Raw genomic sequence first — 12,798 nt, forward strand, 5'->3', positions numbered from 1 at the left:
GAGTCGATGGGTGCTGACGAGTTGATGGGTGCAGCGCACCAACATGGCACAAGTATACATATGTAACAAACCTGCATGTTATGCACATGTACCCTAGAACTTAAAGTATAATATGTAACAAACCTGCATGTTATGCACATGTACCCTAGAACTTAAAGTATAATAATAATAAAGAAAAAAAGAATTTCATGTCAAATAAGTTTGGGAAGTACTTGGTTAAACAAATGTATACCCATTTCTTCTCTGCAGGACTTCTCAGAGTCTTTAACCTGCTAATGTGAGCTGTAAATCTCTAAGATGTACTACACTTTTCAGGCTTCCCAGGCCACTATGACCACAAAATTCTTATCATGGAATGTCACTCAGGAGTAATGTTCTGTGATTTGCCTTTTAGAAAATATGCTTTAAAATAAAGAGAAAATAGCAATTAGATGCCACGGCTACTCAAATGATCTCTTCTTCTGGAGTCTGTAAATGGCCATTATTTCCCTTTAGGAAAACCATCACCAAAAAAAGAGAATCCAAAATCAATTTTCTTTCCCAAAACTACTGTATAAAAGGACTGCTTATCCCAAGCCTCGCATTTTCCTACACATGGACCCTCAGGTACTGCACACTGCCGGAGCCTTTGCCGCTCATGTCCCTGCCCATATTCCTCGGCACTTGCTTCTCTGAAAGGCATTGAAGCCAAAAATAAAAGTAAAAGGGTAAATGGCCAAGTGCTTTTTAGGTTTCTGTCTGATTTTATGCTCCACATATGAATTTACACCAAATAGAGATTCCTGGACCAATTTGTAACTGCAGAGAAATTTTCAGCCATCTTATTAACTTTGCATGCCCTTGTTTTAAAAAAAAAAAAAAAAAAAAAAAAGCAGGCTAAAGATTTCCATCACCAATTGGCAAAGAAAGGAACAAAGTACCAGAGCCCAGAGCAGTTAAGCCAGAGAGCAAACTACCATCAGAGGAGGGTACAGCCTCCCCAAGCATGTAGTTTAGCCCAAAATTGAATTCTACAACCATCACTTCTATTCATCAGTGTGGATTCTGGCCTGTTGTGAAACAAGCCAATACTGCTGGCAAGTAGGTTTCATTTTGTAGAGGAAGGGAATTAATATGCACACTCAGTCTTTCCAAAACTATCTATCAGGTATGAATAGCCACTATAGACACTTTTGTCCAATAAAATCCTGCCTCGAGGCCTGCCTAATAGCTTTACACGTTCGTTTGTGGATTAGATTCAAGCACAGTTTATCCCTGCGTGTAGATGAGAATGTCAGACGGCTCACCTTCACCTCTGTGCCCCGAATCCAGGGGCACACTTAATCCTGCTGCTAAGTCAGATGCATGGCACACATGTGTCGACCTGGAGAGGTGGATGAGTGGGGAAAAAGGAGCTTTGAAAATAAGAGTTAATGTTACCAAGGCTCGGCATCAAAATCCCCCTTTGCATGTCTTTGTTTCCCCTTTCCAGCTCTCTCCAGCTGCATTCCTCTACTCTTAGCAATATCCCAGGGCCTATAGCAGTGCCAATCCTACCAGAGTTGAGAGACCAGGATGGAGGTAGCTAGGTAATCTCTAGGCAACTCCTCACCAACTTCCTCATAGCCATTTCAGGGAGGTGGAAACCAAGCTCTAGACAAGACTCTGGAGACAAGGGCCTCGCCTTCCTTGGGTCACTCATGCCTGAGTCCAGCCCTCTGCACCACAGAAGTGGGAATCAAACCACTAGGGTCACCTGACTCTTGGTCCTCGGAGGTCGGGGTGGGGGAAAGTGGCAAGAGTTATGAGGAAACTGTGGCATTCAGACTACAAAAGTTGTGATAAATCTGTATATGAGTCTGTCTTTCACCCAATCACTTCATGTAGAACATCATACTATCCCAAGCAGACCCTTCAAACTAAATAGTAAATCCACTAACACGAGATCAATCACATTTACCCATCTGTGTTAACCCTATTTCATTGCAAAGGAATATATGAGGCTGAGCAATTTATAAAGAAAAGATGTTTATTTGGACTCATGTTTCTGCAGACAGTACAAGAAGCACAGTGCCAACATTTGCTTCTGGTGAGGGCCTCAGGATGCTTACAGTCATGGCAGAAGGTGAAGGGGAAGCAGGTGTGTCACAAGGCAAGAGAAAGAATAAGACAGAGAGGAGGAGGTGCCAGACTCCTTTTAACAAACAGCTCTTGCATGAACTAATAGAGCAAAACCTCACTCATCACCATAGAGATGGCACTAAGCAATTCATGAGAGAGCCACCTCCATGACCCAACACCTCCCACTATGCCCCACCTCCAACACTGCAGATCACATTTCAACATAAGATTTGGAGGGGACAAATATGCAAACTATATCACCATCCTTCAGTGGTCAGCTCCTCTCTGTAGCCATCTCAGCCTTCCCTCCCTCCTCATGCCCCATCATCTGTGTTCCTGGGCACCCTATACCCACCTCTGGGACAGTCCATGCACATGGCAGCATGAGTCATGCATTTATGTAACTATCTTTTCTGCAAAGCTGGGTTCCCCCAAGGCAGGGTTCAAGCCTCAGGTATTGGTAGCTCTCCAATATCATGCCCTGTTCCTGGCATATGGTGGATCCTCATGTTGGTGGTCACTGTTAAAGCCCAATCATAAAGCCAAATGGAGTGATGTTACCAGGTCTTAGATGTCAGAAGGTCCTTGTGCCTTGACATAGGTTCAGCATAAGCTGTTATAATATACAGCAAATACATGGGACCCTCTTAGGTTCCCTTTCCTTTTCCAGACACAAGTCCTTTGACACGCGTCAGCGTTGTTCCTGTCAATTCAACACCCTATCCCCAAGTTCTGAGCTGCAGAGGCATGATGAAGCAATTTCATCGCTGTGGTGAATCTTATTAATACCGGCACACAGATTGGCCTATTCATCAGTGCCTATAAAAAACTAGACACGGAGAAGGAAAAACTTGACCACAGGCCAAGGAGTTTGCGGGGCTTATATTTATCCAAATTATTTTGGCATTAATACCATGCTGCAAAATCTACAAAATCAAAAACGCAGAACTCTGCAAATGAGCAAGGTTAAACTAAGACCCGTTGCTGCAGTTATTTGTAATTACCACTCACCGCCTGAGTCTGCGGTGAGCTGTCCAGAAATAGCCTGTGCTCCCCTGGGATTCTGCCCATGAGGTCCCTGCTGCCACCTGCAGCCTCCCAATGCCATCACCAGCCTCGGAAAGAGAGTGAGCATAGGCGTGGGAGGCATTAACCAGAGAGAGGATGCATACAATAATGAGATCAAAATGGAGGTGAGGGCTTGTGCATTCAGGCCTGTGGATCAGGCTGATGATAGCAGACAAAAGTACAAGAAGGATGCTTACTTCTTGGCATCAGTCTTCCAGTAACATGGCCAAGAGTCGAATCTGCTCACCACTCACAAACTGTGAATGTTTGGGCAAGTTACTTATCCTCTCTGGGCCGGTTTTCTCATCCATAAACTTGGAAATCATGGCCCCTGTGTCATAGGGCTGTCATGAAGGTCAAGTTAACAATATGTAAAAGTGTGTTTGAACAGTGTCTGGGGCATGATATGGGTTACAAATTTGTCGTTATCTTTATTTGGACTTGGTCCTCCTTTCTGATCACATTACTAGGTGACATCATATTCAGCTTTTATACATTCATTCAAAAAACACCTACTGAGTGCAGTTGGACTACACTTCCCTCTGCATTGGCCAAACCCAGACTCTTTCAAGGCCCACCTCTCCATGAAGCTTTTCCAGTTATCCCCCATGGACGTGACCACTTCTCCTCACTTCATTTTTTCCTCTCTTTTAGCACTTAATATTTTTAAGTTCAAATCATAGTTTAAAGCTTCCTGAGGACAGAACCAATGTCTGATTCATTTTTATGTTTCACACAGCATCATCTCTCACATTGAGTGTGAAGTCATTAAATAGTGTGGAATGAATAAAGGAAAACGTAGGATGAAAAGCAGGAAAAAGCAGCTCTCTGGGCTTCTCATCACCAGAGCCTGTTTTTAAAAGTAGCTAGGAGACCGTAAATGGAATCCCCTACAAAAAGTATTTTGTACTTAGTTTATGCACTGCACAAACTAACACGTCATTTTTCTAGATGAGAAAACCCAATGTCTTCACCATAAGATCTAATAATCAAGAAAAAGGGAAGAACCCAGTGCCCATTTGCAGTCCTGAATGCTGCTTCCCTATCCCTGCTCCAGGGTCACTGAGCTTCCAGGGAATCCAAACACCTGTCACCAGACTCCCTGTGGTTCTGCTGAGGCCTTCCCACTGCCCACAGTGCTGAGGTCAAACCTGCCTTACCCTTCCTAAAACTCTCACTCTCTCACAAAGCCTACCATCTCATCTCACATTTCACCATGATTTGGGGACCACAGAATGAATGTCCCCATTTCCTCCACTTTACCCCCGTGCTTTTTCCTTCCACCACATCTGAGAAGACCAACCACTCTCCCTTCCAAAGGCCACCTTTCCTGGGCTCAGGTTACCCTCCCCTTGTTCTGACTTCCCCAATCTTGCTTTCTCACTCAAGCCTTTTCCCCTCCTCCACTTATTAGGCCAATCTCTACTCCTGTACAAACGTGAGCAGTTTACTCAACCTCAACTATAAAAGCTAAGATAAGATCATTTTTTTGTTTAGGATTTTTCTTGATTTTTTGGAAAGACAGACAGGGTCTTGCTCTGTTGCCCCAGCTGGAGTACAGTGGTGCAATCATGGCTCACTGCAGCTTCCAACTCCTAGGCTCAAGCAATCCTCCCAACTCAACCTCCCAAAGCAATGGGATTACAGGCATAAGCTGCTGTGCCCAGACAAAAACTGAGATAGTAATAAAACTCATCTCTCAGATCTCATATGAGAAAGGATTTGCAAAGCATAGGGCTTACAAAAATGTTAGGCATTTTCATGTCTTCCAGTGGACAGAGATCACCATTTTTACTCCTCTTGGGATCATCCACAATGTCTTGCAATGGGTATGGCATATAGTAGGAATTCAATAGATGAGGTACATACTAGCTTAATGAGTAAGGCCCAGTATGAATGAATCAAAACCCACACATCGACTTCACTAATCAATTTATCTCTAAGTGAGAGCGTTTGGCCTTAACACCTTACTCTCGATCCAGTGAGAAAATTCCTGCTGGGTCGACCCCATCTCTGAAAAGAGTCTTTTGGGTCAAATTGGTAATGAAGTTGTAATCTGAAACAGCTTCATCCCTGAGCTCCTAACATCTCTAGGAGAAAACTCAGCTCTTGGGTGTGGCTAAGATTCATATATGTCATCAATTTGTTAAGAACTTAGATTATGATCAATCATAGAGCTAATTTGTTAGTTGCAGAACACTGTTTTGGAGGGGTATTTTGGTTGGCTGTTTTGTTTCATTTTGTTTTGTTGAGACAGTATCATGCTTTGTCACCCAGGCTGGAGTGCAGTGGCATGATCATGGTTCACTGCAGCCTTCCTGCGCTCAAGAGATCCTCCTGCCTCAGCCTCCTGAGTAGCTGGGACCACAGGCGTGTGCCACCATGTCCAGCTAATTTTTTATTTTATTTTACTTTTTGTAGAGATGAGGGTCTCACTATGTTGCCCACACTGGTCTCAAACTCCTGAGCTCAAGTGATATTCATGATATTCCTTCCTCTCTTCCCAAAGGATTGCAACTATAGGTGTGACCCACTGCACCCAGCAGAACATTGTTTGAATGCTGTGGTATATAAATGTGTTGATTTCTTTAAGCCAGTGTATAAATATTATTTGTTGATGTAAATAATCTGTTAAATGAACTTGTTGGTTTTGCTCATCTGTATACCCTAGGTCTTCAGAAGCTCTGATAAGCAGGGTGTCACATGTACCCAGGCCTCCCCAACGTTAAGGGACAAAACACCTTTCCTATTGCACACACTGCTGCCCCCTTAAACTGCCATCCTTTACGTTACTCTCCTTCCCTTATCAAACCTCTGTCACAATAGCCTGCAATACTCCAATATTTGAAGCTCCTGAAATATCATCAGTTCTGCTCCACTCAGCTGCATTCTCCAATGACCTAATTACCAAATTCAGCACATTTTATTTGATTTTCTACAATGTTTCAAACTGCTAGCCAGCCCATCTTTTTTGAACCTCTTGCCTTCTTTCCCAGACAAAATAACATCTCTGTGCTCCCCATTGTTCCTCAGCCCCAACCTACACCCCATTTCCCCAACTTTAGGCCCCCGTTGCTGATCTCCTGGGTCCTGGAGGCTCACCCACCCTTTGACTTCAGCAGCAACTTTTCTTTCTTCTTCTTCTTTTTTTTTTTTTTTTGAGATGGAGCTTCACTCTGTAGCCCAGGCTGGAGTGCAGTGGCACAATGTCAGCTCACTGCAACTTCGGCCTCCCAGGTTCAAGCGATTCTCCTGCCTCAGCCTCCCAAGTAGCTGGGATTACAGGCACGTGCCACCACACCCAGCTAATTTTTAGATTTTCAGTAGAGATGGTATTTCACCATGTTGGCCAGCCTGGTCTCCAACTCCTGACCTCAAGTGATCCCCCCACCTCGGCCTCTCACGCCTGCTGGGATTACAGGCGTGAGCCACCACGCCTAGCCCAGCAGCACCTTGATGAAAACACACATCTGCAACTCAGGCCTCCCCAAGGCTGCAGCCTGGAACGTCCAGCGGCATGTGGAACACCTCCAGCTGGGTGGCCTGCAGCTCAGCAGGCCCAACACGGGATCAGTCCCCGTTTTCCCAAACCAGCTTCTCCCTTGACTCACGTTCCTCATCAGGAGCCAGGCTCTGTCCTGTCACATATCCCACAAGAACAGACTGAGTGCCTACCCTGTGTGGGCATTGCCCAGGGGCGGGGGCTGCAGCAGTGAGTGGGACAGGGCCGCTGTCCTCATGGATGGGGGAACTCACAAAATAAGCCAAGAGTAAACATAAAATATCATGTCAGGTGGTGATGAGCACTGTGGACAAAAATACAGCAGGCTTAGGAGAGCATGGTGGGGAGGCCTCCATTTTCTTGTCTTTTTCTTACATTTAGGAGTTTCTAATGTTTCACACAGATATTGAACGCTCTGGGTCAAGATGAGCTCATTCAGTAAGGGAACCTGGAGAAAGAAAAGAAGCAGACGACCTGTCTCGGGGTGTGTCGACATTTGGAGACTTGGAGGAGAATGAAAAGGCAGCCTGGGCCGGGTGCATTGGCTCACACCTCTAATCCCAACACTTTGAGAGGCTGAGGTAGGCGGATCACCTGAAGTTAGGAGTTCAAGACCGGCCTGGCCAACATGGTGAAATCCCGTCTCTACTAAAAATACAAAAATTAGCCAGAATTAGTGGCACACACCTGTAATTCCAGCTACTTGGGAGGCTGAGACAGGGGAATCACTTGAACCCAGAGGCGGAGGTTGCATTGAGCCAAGATCATGCCATTGCACTCCAGCCTGGGCAACAGAGAAACCTGTTGTGTCTATAGAAAATAGACACCATCTTAAAAAAAAAAAAAAAAAATCAGAGAAAAACAAAAAGGCAGCCTGGAGACAGAAGGAGCTGTAGCTGCCTGAAAGTTAGAAGAAAAGCAGGAGTGCACTTTCCCAGAAGCAAAGCAAAGAAACATCTCAAGAAGAGTTGGCCGAGCCCAGGGCCCCAGTAGGGTGTAGACTGAGCATCGACCATTGGCTTTGGCAACCTGGAGCTCGAAAGAGAGGAGACAAGGGTAGTTTCAGTGGTGCATGGGAGGGAACCTGTGAGCGAATGGGAAATGAGGGACGAAGCAGAGACAGCAAGAGCACACAGCCCTTCCCAGGAGCTTTAAGAGAAACAGGAGAAGAGAGATGGAGCAGAGTCAAAACTAAGTCTAGTACGAGGCGTTTTATGTTAGGAGATTCCAGCATATTTATATGCTGACAAGTATGAGCCAGGGGAGAAGGAAAATATGAAGATGTCAGGGGAAAAAAAGTAATCACAGAAGCAAACCACTTGATTGGAGGGAGGGTTTAGGAACCAAAGCACACGTCGGAAGTTTGGCTTAAGACGGACAGAGAGAGTTCTCGTGAACTCCTCCCTTAGATCCCTAATCACTTATCTCTAAGCTATACTTGTGATATCTTAAATCTTGAATCAATCACCAAATGTGGTATTTATTCACCCCATAATATTGATCATCTTTTGTTACTTGATTTTCATTCTCACTGCCGTCATTTGGTAACTAATTTATCACATCTTGGAGAATCACTTGAACCTGGGAGGCAGAGGCTGCAGTGAGCTGAGATCCCGCCACTGCACTCCAGTCCAGGCGACAGAGTGAGACTTCATCTCAAAAAACAAAAAAAGGATAAAACATGTTTGTTTTAATTTTCAAACCATAACCACACTTAGCCCCTATCTGTCCAGAGAAGCAGGATGGCCAGTTTCTTTCCACAATTCCTCTCTCCAAATACCCTGAGTACAGACAAGGTGGCACACGCAGTCCATGGATCAGCCCATGAGAGACTCCAATGCTCCCCTCGAAGCTACAATCACTGATGTCCGGACGCTGGTCTCAGCTGCCTCCTGTCCCTTCCCTGCAAAGGCAGGAGTCTCTGTTGGAATCCATAGAATGAAGCAGGCAAAGACAAGCCCCAAGTAGCTAGCCACAATGGTCACCTTGTTCATCAATATCCAGCAGACAGGGCAAGAGGAGGAGAGATTGCCCAGGGAGATTGTGAAAGCCAGGACTGGAAGGGATACCCATGGCCACACCTTAAGAGCCTGGAATATTTGGTCTAGCTGTATTCCTAGGAAGAAGAGAAAACAGGTTTGAACCTGGGATAATAATAGATGTTGCATAGGGACTGACTGAGGATAAGAGATTACAGGTGACACAAAGTTTCTTAGCATATTACTTGGCACTTACATGATGGGTAAATGGTCAGCTTCCTAAGTCTTCTCCCTTCTTCCCTCCTCCCTAGTCTGTCTTTTCACCAATCCTTTCCACCATTTGTTTCCTCGTTAGTATTTCTAAAAGTTCTATTTTTCTCAAGTCATTCCTCCTCGCCACCCCATTCAGAAAGTGCTGGTAGCTCCCCCATTGCCTTCAGGACCAAGTCCAAATTCCAGAACCTGGCATTAAGGCTCCCACCCCAAACGGATTGCTCTTCCACCCCTATTCCCAACATGAAGCTGCTCTGTTCTCAGAACACACCAGGTGGGTTCGCTGCAAGTGTAATGTGTCCCATCTCTGCCCACACCCAAATCTTATTCATGTTTCAAATACGAATTCATTTCCTACCTTTTCCATGAGGCTCCTCTGACCACGCAGGCATCTCTTCCTCAGCTGAAGTCCTGTAGCACACATCATCTCTTCTCATTGGACATGTGTGACATTTCTTCACATTATTCATTAATCTGTGTGAATCTTCCTCCCACAACTGTGCTGGAGTTCCCTCAGGGCAAGAACCATGCCTCACTCTAGATTGCCTAGCACCGTCCTTTTTGCAAAAAAGGATGATTAAATAAATGTGTTAAGGCACACATTTCAAGAGTAAGATGTACTAGAAAGAGCTCAGATCTGAGCTTTAAATCCCAAGTGCAACATTTGCAAGTTGCATGGTTAGAAACAAAGTCTTCCTTGAAAACATCTCTAAGTCAGAGCTAATTACACCCACCTGACAGGGTGGTTTTGAGTATTAAGTGAGATAATGTATATAAGGCACCTAATAAGTACCTGAAGCACAGTGGGCCCTCAACAAATTCCCTTCTCCTGCCACCCTACCTGAAACTGACCTAGAATGACAAGGGACAAACCTGTTAGGAGACAGGCAAAGATGACAAAGGCACTTTCCATTCCACAGCTCAGAGATCCTGTTCCAGGAAGCATCCGTTTTGACAAGGTGTGAGGACTCTAAGGGAGACTGAAACTCTAAGGGAGACAATGAGACGCTAGCAAGCTAGAAATCAGAGGCATTTCAAGAACTATTTCCACCCCAACAACCTGACCTCAGAAGGGCACTAGAGACTGCCCACGGCTTTGCACTGCAGGAAGGTGAGTGTTCAGCCCTAAAGAGGCGCTGGTCCAGAAAGCTCTGTGTCAGTATCCCAGTGGCTGTGGTCTGACCTCTAGCCTGTTCTCAACCAAATGGAGGAGGATGGGGGGTCACTCAGGCCCAGACCAGAAAGTAGGCTCACCTCCCCCTTACTTGTTGGCAAATTTCCTCACTGGTCATTAGAAGACTCACTCTGTGGGACACCCAGTTGAGTCCATGCTATTAATAACATGACAAATGTGTGCAACTCAGGATAAAAAGAATGCTCTGTACCTACACAGAAGGATGTGTGCATGGGCCTGCATGTCCTTTGAAGCACCATTAATGATTGCACCTTTTTTTTTCCAGAGCAGCCTCTGACACTTTATAATCCGAGAAAAAAATGGCAGAACTTCTGCATCTCATGTGGAGCAGTTGAGTTTACTGCCCACATGTTTTCTCAGATAAACCCGAGTCAGGCTCCCAACTCTCTGGCCCACCCACCCAGGACTTTGCGCAGAGATTTGCCTTCATTTCCTCATCTGTACCCGGTGCGATAATACTTACCTTGCAGGTAATCATGAGCTTTAAATAGAGGAAACTAATCTTCCTAAAGTGCTGGTATCGTGCTTGCTGTTCCAACCCTGATAGCCATCATTACATTATTATAAGTCAAGCTGAAGGGCAGCAGAATAAATTGTAAGAATGTATTAAGCATGGGTAGGGACCAAGTCTGGGCAGCCACAAGCAAAAATGAGAAAGGGATTTGCATGGTGGGAATGGCATTTGCCCATCTCCATTTTCGAGGCCTCTGTCTGGGTTCAACAGTTCTTCTAAGATCACGTGTGGCTGTCTGGCCACTTTATTTGTAAGCTTTCTCCACTTCCAAGAGTTGTGAACTCATTTCAAGCAGCTCATTGGCAACCCTCCTGCCCATTCTATGCATATTTTACAGAGGACAGCTTTGAGGCTTAAGCAAAATGACATTTGCAAGGTCACAGAGCTCACCAGTGGCAGAGCTGGGATATAGGACTATTGCATTCAAAGCCCCCCACCCACTCTTTACCTCCCTCCCCTTTCTAAAGCATGACCCACTGGAGCTTTCACAGCGGGGGCTATAGATTGTGGAAAAAAGTGGCAACATGATGGTGAACTTGCATCTGATCCAGTGATTCCAAATCCCCTTAAAATTGAGGCAGAGACTCCACCAAAGGGACTGGTGAGCCCTGTGACTGGCCCCCCATCACTATGACAACACTCCTGTTCCAGCGCCTCAGGGGATCTCCACTCTCCTACCTTCTCACGTAGGTGGGAAAGGTGGTGTCCTCACCTACATGTACGGCCAAGTTTCCCATAATTTAAGAAGATTTAACTGGATCACTAAAAGGGTCTCCATGCTGCATGTTACAACTGCACATCTCAGCACCCAAAGCCTTCACTGGACAGAGAAAACCGTGCTTGGGTGACTCGTGACTCGACATTCGCTCTGGACGTGTCAGTACAGAGGAACATCGGTACCGGATCCCAGACACAGGGCTGAGCCCAGCTGGTTCTCATTCTTTTCTGGGGCCAGGCCTGCTGCGTGGTTTCATTTAATTGAATATTTTGATTGTTTGCTTTCTGTAGCCAGAAGCCTGCAGGCAGTAAATGCCCTTTTCCATCAGTACAAGAAAGAAAATGTACCTGCCGAGGTAGTATTTGCTTCTCTGAGCTGCTGACTTATTTTAAGAACTAAATCTTTCCTGTTACTATATTCTTCACTCTGGGATGTGCGCGCTCCAAGACTGACAGTAATTCAGGTCTAGGGCAGGAGCGTCCTCTCAGCGATGACGTAGCGCCACCTACTGACCACTTGCTCAACAGCAGCCACTTTCAACTGCTACGGTGATCTCGACAGACACGAAAATGTTTTGAACTCCCAACGAGAAGTTCTACATGCGTTCTTCCCTTCTCACATAGCAGAGCTTGCCCAGCAGAATTGTGCTCCTTTTATTTTTTAACATAAATAAGTTAAGACACAAGGCTCCAGCAAGAAAGCTGAGCAAGTTCTCCACTTGACAACTGTTTCATACTTGCCGACTTTGGCGGCTGTCGTTTACAAATGATGAGCTCATGAGAGAGGAGGCTAATGCAACCCCCAGGTGCCCAAAACACAAGCATGGAGAAAGACAGCACTCCTGTGGAATCTGATACAATCCTCTTGTCTTTTTTAGCCCTTCATACCAGTGTTTCTAAACTTTAGGTGCAAGATTATCCTCACAGCACCTCTAAGGAGTGTAAACCTCAGGGTAATTATTTACGGGTTACCACAGCAACTCGTATGTAAAGAGTTGGAAAGTCCTTCCTCTGTGGTGATTGAGAGTAGAGATGGGGCTGTTTGCAACCCCCTAAACACATTGCCCCCTTGCCACACAACAGCAAAGATTGATAATTATCATCCTGTCACCACCCAGTGGCTCTGGGCCCTCAAGCTCCCAATTCCTTATGGATGTCTACAGCAGCAGAGTCTCTTGACCTTCACACCATTGGGTTAGATAGGTCTTTGTTGTTGGGAGGCTGCCTGTGCATTCTGAGCATTTAGTGGCATCCTTGACCTCTACCCACTGGCGTCACTGGCACCCCACCACTGTCCCCAAACTTCCACCCCTGTTATAACAATCAAAATACCTATAGACATTGCCAAATGTTTCCTGGGGGTTCAAAATCACCTCTGCTTAAGAACCACCTATCTGGAAGGCAAATACATGGAATATAAGAAGAACAACAACAGTAATAATTACTAGTA

Source organism: Colobus angolensis, unplaced genomic scaffold, assembly GCF_000951035.1.
Source record: "Colobus angolensis palliatus isolate OR3802 unplaced genomic scaffold, Cang.pa_1.0 Scaffold81, whole genome shotgun sequence".
NCBI lineage: Eukaryota > Metazoa > Chordata > Mammalia > Primates > Cercopithecidae > Colobus > Colobus angolensis.